The sequence below is a fragment of the Eurosta solidaginis genome, chromosome 4 (assembly GCF_040869045.1).
Source record: "Eurosta solidaginis isolate ZX-2024a chromosome 4, ASM4086904v1, whole genome shotgun sequence".
Classification (NCBI taxonomy): domain Eukaryota; kingdom Metazoa; phylum Arthropoda; class Insecta; order Diptera; family Tephritidae; genus Eurosta; species Eurosta solidaginis.
Genome location: NC_090322.1, coordinates 14,989,386 through 15,004,438, shown reverse-complemented (window position 1 = coordinate 15,004,438; position 15,053 = coordinate 14,989,386).

Sequence of the window (15,053 nt, the reverse complement as noted above, 5' to 3'; positions counted from 1 at the left end):
TGAAAATTATCCTGTACTATAGCACTCGTCAACAGCTTTCATTTGATATCCATATTGTATAAACACATTCTAGGGGTACCCGGGTCCACGTTTTGGGCTATATCTCGAGACCCTAGCCTCCCAGTTGTATGAAAATGATCCTGTACTATAGCACTAATCAACAGCTTTCATTTGATATCCATATTGTATAAAAATTCTAGGCGTACCCGGTTCCACGTTTTGATCTCAAGACCCTAGGCACGTAGCGAAAAAAAGGTAGACGTTGGCCGATTCTCAGACCTACCCAATATGCTCACAAAATTTCATGAGAATCGGTTCAGCCGTTTCGGAGGAGTTAAGCCTCTAAAACCGTGACAGAAGAATTTTATATATTAGATTCATAATTTCAAAGGGTTGCCCTTTCGGCATTGGTTTCGCGCTTTCAGCTCAGAAAAAATATAACGGTTTCAATGTTGAAAAACTAAGCTAGTTTAAAGGGTCACCGTTACGGTTTTAGTTTTGAAACATTTTGCGCTTTCGAACGCTCTGGCTTTGCGGTTTCAGTTTTGAGAAATCAACCGACCCGTTTTGAAAAACTTTCTGCAGCAACTTTAAACGGTTACGTTTACGGGTTTAATGCTGGAATACTGCACAAATGTTGAAAAACACGAAGCGCTTTGTGTCGCGGTTTCAGTTTTGAAAAACTAACCGTTTCATTTTAAAATGTTTCATAATTTCAAGCGGTCACGGTTTCTGCATTGGTTTTGAAAAATGAAATCGTTTCGCTTTAGAGAATTGAAGCAATTTTAAACGTTATAGAAATGGTTTTGTTTTTGAAAAATTAAATGCTTTGGTTGCTCGCTTCCAATCATGGTTCAACTATATGGTTGGCTCATCTGTACAGCAACAAATTATGTCTGTTCAAATTGTCAAAATATGTGTATTGGTATTAGGCGAATGGAATGAAATTAAAACATAAAACATAGCAGTTTTTGTGTGTGGCAAGAAAATTTTGTCGATGTGTTGGTTTCATTTTGAGTTTACAATCTCCTTTTGACAATCCCATCGACAATGCAATGATAAAAATAAAATCAGCTGATGAGATGAGCCAACCATATAATTGAGCCATGCTTCCAATTTAAAAAAAATTGATAGTTTCGGTTTTGAAAAATTGCATAATTTCAAACGCTTGCGTTCTCAGCACTGGTGTCTCGATTTCAGTTTCGAAAACTGAAATGGTTTAGGTTTTGAATTTTTACGCAGATTTTAAAATCTAAGATTACAGTTTTGTTTTGAATAATTTGTGCGTGCTCAACCGGTGTTTCGTATTCATATGTTTTGCTTAGTTTTGAAATCCTTCCTCAAATTAAGGAGTTGCATTACAATAATTGTAAAGTTCTGAAACCGCACGAAGCAAAGGTTCTAGGTTCATGTTCCGATAAATTCCACATCAAAATGCCTTGGACAAAGCTTTTCTGAGCGGGGTTGTTGTTGTTCTTGTATTAACGATAAAGACGCTCCCCGAAGGCTTTGGAGAGTTTGTCGATGTTGATGGTCCTTTGCCGGATATAGAGCCGGTACATTCCGGGAACGAAGCATCATTAAGGTATTAGCCCGACCATCTCGGGAACGATCCATCCCGCCCTTCCCACCTCCTAGTTCTATGAGAAACTTGGGCTCGCCAGAGCCTCAGCTGCTAAATTCGCGCGTGATACATTCATATTTGTAACAGGATTCCCCTCGCGTAGGTGGGGTTGACAATTGTATCGCGGACGCTTTGAAGCTATAAAGCTTTGTATTGCGCGGCCGCCGTGGTGTGATGGTAGCGTGCTCCGCCTTCCACACCGAAGATCCTGAGTTCACGCCCCGGGCAAAGCAACATTAAAATTTTAGAAACAATTTTTTTCAATTAGAAGACAATTTTTCTAAGTGGGGTCGCCCCTCGGCGATGTTTGACAAGCACTCCGAGTGTATTTCTGCCATGAAATGCTCGCAATGAAAACTCATCTGCCTTGCAGATGCCGTTCGGAGTCGGCATAAACAAGTGGGTCAGGAGCACGACGGAAACTGGAAGAGAAGCCCGGCCTTAAATCTCTTCGGAGTGTATTTCTGCAATGAAAATCTTCTCAGCGAATGCCGATGAAAGTCGGCATAGATCATATAGATCCCGTCCCAACATTATGGACGAAAAGTTAAAAAGTAGCACACCGCAAGTAGGAATTAAAGCTCGGCCTAAATTTATTTTATATCGGGCCAATTTGTTTTTTTTTTTAATATAAACTTACCTTGTTTGAAGTCTTAAGCTATGCACATCTAAGTACTTCCGCGCCAGCATTTTGTGTTTATGCCTGCAACGCCAATCTTTGTCACTCTTTGTCACATTGTCTCAATCCAAGAAAACTAGTGCAAACCGTTCTGAACTTTTGTCAAAAGGACATTTTTGGCATTTATAACCAAACCAATTAAGTTGTTTGCTCTAGCCAAAGAATTGAGCAAAATAAGAGATGAGAAGGAATTAAAAAGAAAGGAATTAAAAAGAAAACAAAAGAACGACACAAAAAATACAGGAAAACCCATATAAAAGTATGAATAATGAAACAAAACTATTATATTCATAAATACTTACCTGTACTTAAGTTGGCATATGTAATACATTGTCTATGTATGGGTTAAAAGCCGCTATGCACTTATGAGTGAAGCGACGGTAAAAAATAAATCCACGAACCGGTAGCGTTTTTCGAAATTATTGGTCTATAAACTAATCCTATAATTGTGGCAAAAGTAATTATACTAATCCTACTCCTCTTTTTCGGTTTCATTTTTGTTTGTTGTAGTGCACAGAGGCGGCTATTTGAGGCTGCAACAAAATTAAGTACCTGAAACCCAAAAGACAATAGCCGTCGCTGTATAAAGAGAGAATATGCGTCAAACAATTAGTACAACAACAACAACACAATACTATTTTACTACTATTTGAGTAGCTGTAACAAAGAGGATAATACTCATCAAAGTAATAGAGCCATATAAACATTTTTAGAATACAAAAAGTTACAAACAATTAAAACTAAATAAAGGTTAGTCGAGGAAGAACAAAAAAACTCAAATCCGCTCTCATTTTCAAACTCCGCAATATTTCATTTACTTACCTTTTTTTGGATAGGTACTTGAGCCTTTCGTCGGAACAAAGGAAAAGTAAGCTGTCTTTAAAAATGCCGCCGCCACTGTGATTAGCATCTGAAGTACAATATTAGCATTGAGGATTTCGCAAATTCAATTTGCCAAACACTTGAGCTAAGGCTATACACATTAAACGCCCTCATTGATTCCATAGCTCGGCTTCCGGCGAGTGTTGCATGTAGAAGGTGGTGCAAAAGACTTACCTGAACGGTTTCAAACATATTTGTTGAACCTACGCATTGGAGGATCCTAGATGAGCTCGAAAAAATGGAGTGCAGCTAGTATAAGCTTCCCAAAGCAGCCGGTTCTATGTACCGGAGCGTCTCGTGATTTTTCACGACCAAGGGCTGTCAATTTAGTGTAACCTCATTTAATTTGTTACATGCCTTCCACCCTGGTATTTGGTCTTTGCCGCTTATGTAAGGTTAGAGAGGGATCTCTTCGCAAGGTACATGTCTGGCCGTCAAAGGTCACTTAACGGGAGTTCAAGCAAAACGGAATTGTTGCGGTTTAATAATATTGATAGCTTCTCTAACCCACCTCACCTACCCGTGATGAATCCTGTATATTTAGCAGGTAAAGCTCTGGCGACACAAAGTTCCTCACGGGAGGAGGAGGGTTTTGGATGACACAGAAGATTCAACTTAAAATAAATAAATGCAAGGAGCGATAGCCTTTGAAGAGATTTTTGGTCGAGCTTCTCTTCCAATTTTCGTAGTGCTCCTTTTAATTTTTCCTACAAATTTGCGGGACGAGGCCTACATGTTCTACCCCGACTCCGAACGGCATCTGCAGGGCATATGAGTTTTCACTGCGAAGCTTTTGATGGCAGAAATACACTCGGAGTGTTTGCGAAATCATTGCCGAGGGGCGACCCCGCTTAGACAGATTTTTTTCTTAAAAACTTATTTCTAAATTTTTGATGTTGCTTTGCGAACTCAGAACCTTCAGCGTGGTAGGCTACATCGTTGTCATATCAAATCGTTCCAAAGATAGTTGCTTAGGACCTTATTGGTGATATTTTTCGGAACGTGCCGGATCAATAACCAAGAAGAAGTATCAGATGCTTACAGCTCAGCATAAAGTTACCAGAAGATTCCATTTCGCCATCCTACATACTGATCAAATTACTACGGTTGTTCAGATCATTAAGAAGCACTACAAGGACACCCAGATGGCAGTGACCAGTTAACACTAATTGTAGTGGGACATGAATAGATACACTTGGGCAAACCCCAATAGCTGGAGTTAACAACTGGCCAAAATTATCTCCACATTTGATGCAAGCTTGTTTCAGCTCAGAAGCCGGAGATGTTCTTACGCCCTCGCGACCGGATAATTTTTATCAACAAGTAGTTCGTTCCCACTGCGAGGTCAAGAAATCCCTAACAGCCCTCGAACTCATAGGGGCGGAACACAGTGTTTTGATAATCGCATAGCTATCTGAGCAAAGATTAAACTCCCTAGTAGGTAAAAGGGCGAATTTCCTTTCTACTCACCTAATACTTGATAGCGCCGATTGGGTAGTCCAAAATTCCTATTAAATCCGAGTCGTGGCAGAATCGTGCTAACTTATTGGGCGGTAAACTATAAGGAAGGTACAGCGGGCAGCTGGCGGATAACTGACCAGATCACTAAGGAAGTATCCAACAGCCGCGCTTTATTTACACCAGTTATCTCCGGACCTAAACAAAAACAAAATCGCAACTTATATCGCAATAAGACATCGTGAGTTTTACTGTTGGCACTCGTTTCAAGGTGGTCGAAGTGATATCGCAGGCATGATCTTCGTTGTGACTTTGACCATACGCTTCCGCTTAATTTCGACACTAACTTTTTAGGTGAGGTTCCTCTTAAGAAGGGAATGGGCGAAGACAAAGTGTGCCAGAAGGAAGCAATCTCTTCTACACCGACCGGTTAGGAAAAACTTTTTTCTAAATTTTTGATATGCAAGAATAGACGTCACGAGGCCCAACACACCCTACCTTGTCCAATGCAATAATTTTAGGGGACAATATATACTCCACAAGCAACTTATCGTACTCGTCTTGATATGTGGTGCGGAAGCATGGGCGCTGACAACATCAGATAAGACGAAAGATTTATGATCCTCTATGTTTTTGCGATGGCGAGTAACGAAGGATATTCAATGATGAGTTGAACGCAATCTGCGCAGACATCAATATAGCCCAGGCTACGCTGACTAGGACGTGTAATACAAATGGTAATAAGGCACCGACCCAGAAAGTAGTCCTATCCGAACCCACCTAAAGTAGCTAGGGATGATGGCGTTGTAAAGAGAAGGTCGAAAACAACCTAAGTTTACTTTGACAGTTTTGAACGACCACAACCTTCTGAACCGGTATGCGTGAATTAAGAAGCAGAGAATAACAAGCTTCCAAAAACATATACTCTCTTCATAGTCCTTAATAAGTTTGCTACAAAAAGAGTGATATGTCAACTGTTAATTTCCTTCCCAGAAGATTTGGTAATGCAATTCCATTCTGATTGCCGATTTGAGATTAAAGCAAAGAAACCCAGCAAATAAACTAATTTCAAATCCTTGATTAGTTATCTCACGAATCGTTTGGAATTCCGGCAATGCTCGGCAACTAATGAAATTGTGCAAAAAATGTTGCATGCGAGAACAAAGTTGATTGGACAAAACAATCGAATGAAAAAGTGAATACAAAATTATTTAAGAAGAAGCATAGAAGAAGCTCAGCAAGCAAACGGATAGAATGCTTGAACAATTGCTACAGCCAAAGGATACAAATTAAGGATATTATCATTAGGCCAAGACAATTGAGGGCGCTATACAAATATGTGCTGAAGCATACAGGTCAAACGACAAGGCGCAGCAGAGCAAACTCGTAACGATTTGAAGATGAGCGGAAACATTGTAAACAACGTCAAGAAAAGTATCATTGAAAGGACGAGCAGAAATAAAATAAAAAGAAAAAATGCAGGGTTTTGGTAAACAAAATAGTTTTAAACAAAAACTATGTGAAATTTGGATCACAGACAAGCATATGTGACAAAAAGTAAAAAAAAGGACGATGAAAAGCGTAACAGAGGAACTTAGCAGGGCATGGGAAGTATTTAGACAACAAACAAACTTAAAAATGTAAACAAAAGTGCGCTAAACAAACGAGCTTAGAGCTATGGAGCGAGGATATGACGAAGGACTCAGGAGATTAGTGTAGCAGAAAAATTGAAATTTTTCAGACCAAACGTGGCATAACTGTTGTGCATGTAAGCGATTGTACTCATTCACATACAACATCCCTAAGGGGTGCTTTGTTTTTAACTATTTGGACACAATTAAAAGGCGCACACCAACCATATTTGCAAAGTGCCTGTAAGGTGCTGCAAGGCTGACAAGCACAAATAGCCAGAGATAAGTTTGGACTTGAGCGTGGCCGAAAATAAAAAGATTCTGACAGCTTAGAAGCAGACGTTAGATTAGGTTAGGTTGGCTGTTAGCTGCCCTGTATAAAAACAGTTCACTTCCTCACTTTAATTGACCTACAATTATTTTGCGAATCCCGTGACAAGGATAAAGTTACGGTAATGCAGATATTTGGACCGGATATTTTCGCCTTGCCCTACCAAAGGCTTAGCAATACAGGCATGGGTGGCACCGCTATTAAAGCATGAGAAAGCATCTAACCAAGGAGACTATTATAGTCATATATTTCTTCTCTCGCCACTAGCGAAAACATTTGATGCCGTAATACTCACTAATTTTACCGCAAACCTGCAGCTTGCCAAGCACCAGCATGGGTTCCGAAAATTACAGTGAATCCGCACTGAAAGCCATTAACACTCAAATAAAATACGTACTGAAATAAAATCAAATAACAGTTAATCACGGCAATTTACTGCAAGACTTGTAATGGTCTACGCTTTCACCTAGCATCTAAATTTGGATCGGACACTATTTGAGTGGTCGGCAGGCATCGATCCAGTTCAGGAACTTAACATCTAAACTAAGAAGAATGAAGCAAGGGGTGCCTCAGTTATAAATTTTGGTAAAATGTTTACAAATCCAAGCTCCCTTCCTCACCAGAAGCACTTACCGTTCTATACTGCACTTTGATGGCAACAGGTCACGGCCCTTCCACTGATGAACTATGCTACAACTATATCCCTAGTCATTCGTATTTTTTCGCCTCACGTTACATGGCACTATCATCGACAAAGTCGTAGGCGATCTTGTTACCGACTGTCCGGCACCCAAAAATATTAGACCTTCGATAATGACCTGCATATCGGCTAACATGCAGCCGCAATTACACCTAAACCTCAGAGCCGTAACAAAATTCTCAATTCCATAGCTGGCAGCGCTTGAGGCAAAGACTAAAAAACGCTCACAGCTACTTACAAACCAATTGGCCAGTCGCTTGTGTGCCACGGTTCCTCAATACGGTCGCCGAAAACTCATAACTTTTACGGGATATCTCCTTAAGTCGTCATAACTTCACCTGCTAATCCCCATAAAATAAACAAACAAAATGCTGAGCAAATAGTTTCTGTTAAAAATTCCAAAAAGACAACTGAATGTAAAGCCCCATCTCAAAGGAATTTAAGAGAAAAGCCTTACGAACAGATTCGGTCCGCCGCTATAACCAAATAAGCATAAAGAAGCCCTCAGCTTCATCCACAAGGAGTCGGTAAAGTTGTATGCCGATAAATGCCCGACGATCCCAGTTATCATAAACCAATACCCGAAACGGGCAGTAGAGTAAAGCAGACTTTACAGAGGGACAGCGTCATTCTGACACAACTTCGATCTGGACACTGTAATGGACCGCGAGTATGTATGCCCTGTATGTTAAATGTTCCCACAAGATAACAACTATCTGTAAGTTGGGTTTCGACGAATATAAATACCGCTAGAGTTACCACTTCTTTCACTTATTTGTTGGTGGGCCTGAGTCACACACACACCGCGGCGGAGTAACTAGTCGCCATGGCAGGGAGATGAGCGATAGATAATTAAGTCTGGCTTAAGGTAAAATGAGAACCGTCGCTTAAAGTTGGTGACAAAGCTGCACATAGAAGCGGAGAACGGTGAAAGGGTGGCTGATGCCAAATCTAACCAGTGAAGCTGATGTATACGAAAAATTGCGATGAGCCGATGCCCAAATAATCGCTGGATCGGTAGACCTTCGAACGCAACAGATGCGGGAGGCACAAACCGTAGGTTACATTCGCTAAAAAGAAATCTCTTCTTGTAGAAACCGCGTTTTCGACCTAATTTGTTAAGTGCAAATACTATTTGAGATATTTAAGTGATGGTCTCGCGAATTTCATTGTGTTTTGTCAGTATCTTTCATTTGTCTGAAAACGTGATGTAAAACTCTACGCGAGGCCATCGCTGCATATGGAAGGATGTAGGAATCGGCGAGCTAGGTCATGCTGATGAAGTGTCCCTACTGACATCCGCAGTCAACGGCAAAGTGAACGGGAGGTCCACACTATGAAGGATAATACGACCAGAGAAGGGCTGAGTTTTCGTTGATGTTTATACTCAGCTGAGTAGAGCTCACAGAGTATCTTAATTTTGTTCGCATAACGGTACCCCGTAACGGCATAAACTAATCGAGATAGATATAGACTTCTATATATCAAAATGATCTGAGCGAAAAAAGAAATTCATTTAGCCATGTCCGTCCGTCCGTCTGTCTGTCCGTAAACACGATAACTTGAGTAAATTTTGAGGTATCTTAATGAAATTTGGTATGTAAGTTCCTGGGCACTCATCTCAAATCGCTATCGCCCACTTTTTCGATATCGAAAATTTCGAAAAATCGAATTTAAAATTAATAAAATTTCAAAGAAGGTAATTTAAAAGTTTTGCAAGCTGTAATTTGGCAGCTGAGTATGTAATGTTCGGTTACACCCTAACTTAGCCTTCCTTACTTGTTTTGAATGAGGTTCTTTATTCATTCTCAACCAGAAGGAAAGAATATTTCGCTTCGTACATCTAACTTCATAGTCACGATTTCCAATTGGGGGCTTTCCCATATAGCATAATCCGCTTTTTACACTAAAAAGAATCCAAAAAACCAGCAAAGAGATACATTTCTATGACGAAAATGCATGAATGAATAAATGGCAAACTAAATTTTGTAAAATGCAGGCCATTTAAAATTGTTTCCTTTGCTGCGTCTCTTTTACTTAATACATATCCTTCAGGGGGATACAACAATGTTGACTAAAAATGTAGCAGCCAGCAAAAACAACAAAAACACCTGAACTAACAACCAACTTCTTCAATAAAGTCAACAAGCAATTAGCACAACAACAATGCATGCAGCAATTAGAACAACAACTATTGTTACACAAAAGCTTGTTGTTGTTGTAACTAGTTGTGTGCAAAAGAAAAATCTAAATATTCGTAATCCTGCATTCATTTCTTGTACGTTATGGGTCTAATGTGTTTTCTAATTCTTATTTGTTCTTCACTTTTTTTCTTGGAAGCACCAACAGCGCCTTTGTTGTAACAATTGTCAATATTAGCAAATGTAGCGAACTTTTTCTTCTTCATGAACTTTCGTAAGCGCAGAGCACTTAGCCATACTTGGCAAGCCAAACACTTTGAGTGAAATGTGACAGCTGCTGAAATTGCAGGTGAAATGTGTGTTGGGCTCGTAAATTAAAATACAAGAAAATCTCACAAGCGAAGAGGATTTCAACTGCGTTTGGAAAATAAAAGTAAGTTTTGAAAGGCTGGTCCATAAGCCACTGATATGGACTGGATATGTCCATAACGCAACCGCTACAGACTACGTGATACCCTATCTGCGCTTCGGGGGAGATCTTAAGGTGGATGGTTGCGCAAGGGTGCTCAAATAGCGGACGAGGCGATACATGTGTACAGATGGTTCCAAAGTAGTGGAAGAGGTAGGGTCTGCGGTATACTGTGCTGATCCGGAAATAAACAGATCCTACAAGCATCTAAATGCGTGTTAGAGTGTAAGCAGTCTCTGGCAAGAATCAGGACTGGGAGAAGCATACATTGGGTCCCAGGGCATATGGGAATAGATGGAAATGTGAAAGCAGATGAACAAGCTAAAAAGGACGAAGACGTCCCAATTAGACTGGGCGAGATTAAGAGAAGGCGAGAGGTGCACATGATCGACCAAGCGGGAAAGGCGTGGGTTCAAGCGCGGGGCTGTAAAGTGTCGAAGATTATGTGTAGGTCCTACAACCTTAGACTAACAAAGTTGCTTCTATCATTAAAAAGAGAGGACTGTAGACTAATGACGGGTATTCTGGATGGACACTGCCTTTTAGCGTTACATGCCTTTAAATTAGGCTTGGTCAGTGATAGCAGATGTAGAAAGTGCGAGTTGGAGGAGGAAACGATCGAGCACGTTTCGTGCTCGTGCCCTGCGATTGCCAGGCTAAGACTCAAGCTATTAGGAGTGACGCAGCTGTCAGATCTAGAAGCAGCAAGTAGTCCTAGAAAGCTTCTAGTATTTTCCAAGAGGCCGGAGTTATACATAGGTCCTGGTTTTTGTCAGGGACTTTCAGTTTGGTCGCTAAAACAAACTTCTGGTAACACTACGTACTCATTAAGTCTATGTGAGGTCCTCATGGCGCGGCCAGTTTAACCTAACCTATATAAATAAATAAATGTAAGGCGCGATAACCTCCGAAGAGATTTTAGGCGGAGCTTCTCTTCCAATTTGCGTCGTGCTCCTTTTAATTTTGCCTACAAACCTACAGGACAGGACCTACTTGTTTTATGCCGACTCCGAACGGCATCTGCAAGGCAGATGAGTTTTCACTGAGAGCTTTTCATAGCAGAAATACACTCGGAGTGCTTGCCAAACACTGCCGAGGGGCGACCCCGCTTAGAAAAATGTTGTTCTAATTGAAAAAACTTGTTTCTAAAATCTTGATGTTCCTTTCCCGGGGCGTGAACACAGGATATTCGGTGTGGATGGCGGAGCACGCTACCATCACACCACGGCGGCCGCCTATAATAACCTAACCGGTAACTAATTCGACCTCCAAACTGAAAAACTCTGATAAGAATGTTCTCTTAATACTTGAAGCTGTCTACCGTACATGCTGCTTCGAGATCTAAAAACTGGCCCATGAGCGTTTATTCCTGTGACGCGTACTCCCTAAATCTATTATCAATGACCGGAGCTAATTTATATGCTTTTGATGCCTACAGGCAGCTCCTTGTAAAAATACCCATCATGAGCCTGGTTTTACGTCTCCTCTTCTTAGTTGAGCATATGCAAATCTTCTGACGCAATATTATTGGGACGTATACCGCAGGTGCTTCAATCTTTGTCCCTTCCTTTGTCTGATCATCCGCCTTTTCGTTACCCTACATAGCCATATGCCCGGAAACCTCAGCATATAACTTAGTTTCGTCCTATACCAATCCTATCTAGCGCTTGCTTGGAATCTAATACACCACTTGAAGTTGTACTGGTCGATAAGAAAACGTTCTGAGCTACAGCGTCTTCTTCTTTTATTCGCATAGCATGAGCTAGACAGCGAAGCCCTTAGACTTCTATTTGATGTATAAAACTTTATCGCCACCACTGCAAGACCCATTCCATCATCTTCAACACCTACTATGCCAAGCCATACACAAAGACTGGCGAAATAAAATACTTATAGAGCGTTTTTATTCGTCCAGAGATAGCGTTACTTTTGAGCTGACTACTTAGTCCAAAGTAGCACTTGCTGTCAACAGTTGTACTCCGCTGGATGTCTAGCCTGAATATGTTTTCTCATGCGAGGAAATTGAATTCCAGACATAGCAACAAAGAGGCCCAGTCATCTTCGCGTGTCAATTATCTTATCCTGTGTTTTCTCCTCGATACAGCGTATTGTAAAAATCTCGTCTAAACCCACACTAATAGGGTCCGGTTAGTGCGTTGACATTGGGCTTCGGTCTATCGCACAATATGATAGATAGAACGTTGTATGCGATACTAAGCAGTCTAACTCCTTGGTAACTGGCATGGTTGCTGGGATCGTGTTTCTCGTGGGAATATCCGTTTGTGCGACCATATCTTGGAACCCAGTAGTCCGACGTTTCCCGGCGCTTTGTTATTTATATTTCTCGCTATCTAGCAATGAGGAGTAGTGTTTTATTATCAAAAGGCAGATTAATAAAGACTTCATATAGACTGAATGTGTCCCCTAATTCCACAATCGCTAACGCTAAACATCGCCAAACATTCTAAAACAGTATCAAGGGCGCAGAGAAGTATGCAATATTTAGAACCATATGGTCATAAGGAATAACCACCTAAGTCTTATATAAAAGTTTAGAAGTTAGGCTGTTATTCCTTGCAATGATACTGTTTTAGAAATTTTTGGCGATGTAGTTTTAGCGTTAGCGATTGTTGGAATTCGGGTGCAGGACGTGTTTGCGGAAAACCCGCCATCTGGACTTATGTTATATAATAACTCCGTCCGCAAATACTAGAAGTTTTCCAGGACCTGGCAGTGTGCCAGATAGTATGCTCATCGTGGGTCCTCAGTCTACTTTCTTAAGAGACAACTTTTGTGACTCTAACGACGTAGGATTTGCACATGATCTTAGAAATTTTGCAACGCCGCGCTTCTGTCCACGCCTTTCCTGCTTGAGCCTCTCAAATGTTTTTTTTATTCCAGGGCACTTTTATAAAACTTATTCATATAATTATTTTTTTACCTCACGTTTTCCTGGAATATTTAGGTTCATGCTTCTTATTCTTAACATTGTGATCTTGAACTAGCTTCATTGAACAGATCCCCCAATCTTTGGCTCCAAATTCCTTCTTTTTTCAATAATCAGCCTTCAATTAAAGAAGAAATCAAAAACTGTCTTGCACCACAAAAATTCAGATGTGGCAACACTGTACACCCTTTTTTGTTGTTCATATGTTTGATCTGTCTTCCCCACCCATATTTGGTGGCATTTATAATTCGGACGTTTTTTCCGCAGGTGTGAATTGTGTGACATTGCAGACGTTCCTTGAATTCTCTTCATTTACGCACTCCATCACGACCATAACGTACCAGAATTTGGAAAGGTAGCTGCAATAAAGTCATGAATAAATAAATATGTATGTAGTTCAATAAAAGGCATACATTTAATTAAGTGAGCTACTTAATAAAATTTATTTATAAAAATTCATGAACTTCACTGAAAAAGGGAACCCATGAATAAGTCAATATCGATTTTTGCTTGTCATTGTGACAGTTTTTCTGCATGCGTTTTAACCAAAATAAGACACAAGACAGTGTGAAGCAAGAAGACGCTGATTTGCACTCATGTCAAACTACTAACTCAATTGCAAGAATACAGAGTGAGTCGCTAGGTAATTTCATTATCGCATCCTCAAACTGGCAAGTAGCTAAGTACTTGACGTTTTCCCTGGAATAATATGAGCCCATATTCCTAACCAAGGTTTTAACATTCAATAGGGTGAATAATAAAAAGAAGACTTGTGTCTACTGCCACTAGTATTCAGTATCAAACTCACGGGCCATGGCACATAGTACCTGCTCTCCATTTCTGGCCACAGTTTTGCTAGAGGCAGCTGACGAAGTCAATATCGTAATTGGCTCGTGCTACATGCAACGGGAGGATGTTACGCTACTCAGCGATAACAGCCCGAATCGAGTATAAGATCGACAGACTTTTTTTTTACCAACCACTGGTGGACGTTTCTTTGGATATTTGCTTAAGCTTGGATGTTTCATATCTGCATAGAATTTGTTGATACCTGCCTAGCGTCAGGAGCCCAACATGCGTAACTCAAGGCCAAATCAACTGAGGCTGCGCTACATGAGGTACTTCACAATGTTGATGCAGAAGCTGATTATATGGGTGGAGACCTTGGGTCTCAGCGTGAATCATTCAAAGACAGTACTACTGCTTTTCACCACTAAAACTCAACTTCGCCTAATGATGAAAACCTTAGCCTTTATGATATTTCATAATACCGAGTAGAACTTTTAAAACGGTGCAATTCGCATTTTTTTCGATCTAGTTGAACTGGCAGCTAATTACAAGACATGGCTCAAATGAGCCATAGGGTCATTTATAGCCTGCAAATGAATCGCTGGCAAAAAGTGGCATCTGAGGACAGAACTCAAGACACAAATGTTCTTCAGTTCAAGCTATTGCATGCACTTTTCTGCAAGGATGAATTAGTAACTCACTCAGTTTTCACGGACGCATCCGAAATGACCTGTGAAGTGGAAGCGCAAATCTTTACAACTTTTCCGGCCACTCCCATATCTACGCATATGCCTCGCGAGCTAAGTGAGCGTGTTTTATACCGAGTTATTCAGCCTGCAGTAGGCATCAAGACATTATTGTGTCCCGCTAGTACCCATAAGCGGGCAGCCATCATTTTTGATAGCCTTGTAGCTCTTCGGGTGCTCATATTAACAACGATGACAGCGCAAGTCTGGATGTTCAATGTAGAGAGAGGATCAAAAACTTAGCCAGGCGACAAAGTGTTTCTTAATTTGGGGGCCGGACCATCATAACATTCAAGCAAGGCGTACCTTGCCAGCCTGGGGCTTATAAAGAATGGTATCTCTCAGCATTGGCTTCACAAGGCTTATTAGTTTAAGCGATTGAAATTCTACAGAGTTTCAAAGTGTATGTGGCCGTCATTCACCCTTTCTTGATATGAATAGAAGGAATATATTCTCATTAGTTGCGACACTAACGGTGCCTTGGACTATGCGGACTCCTTAGGCGCATTTGTGATTAAAAAACAATGAGTAATTTAGCGGCATATTCTTGCTGGAGAGGTTGTCCAGTGCCTTGATTATGGTTTGCTCAGAAACTTTTTATATAGAGCATCTCAGGCCTTCGTTTCATAAAGCAGGATGATCCTCTATATCTTCGT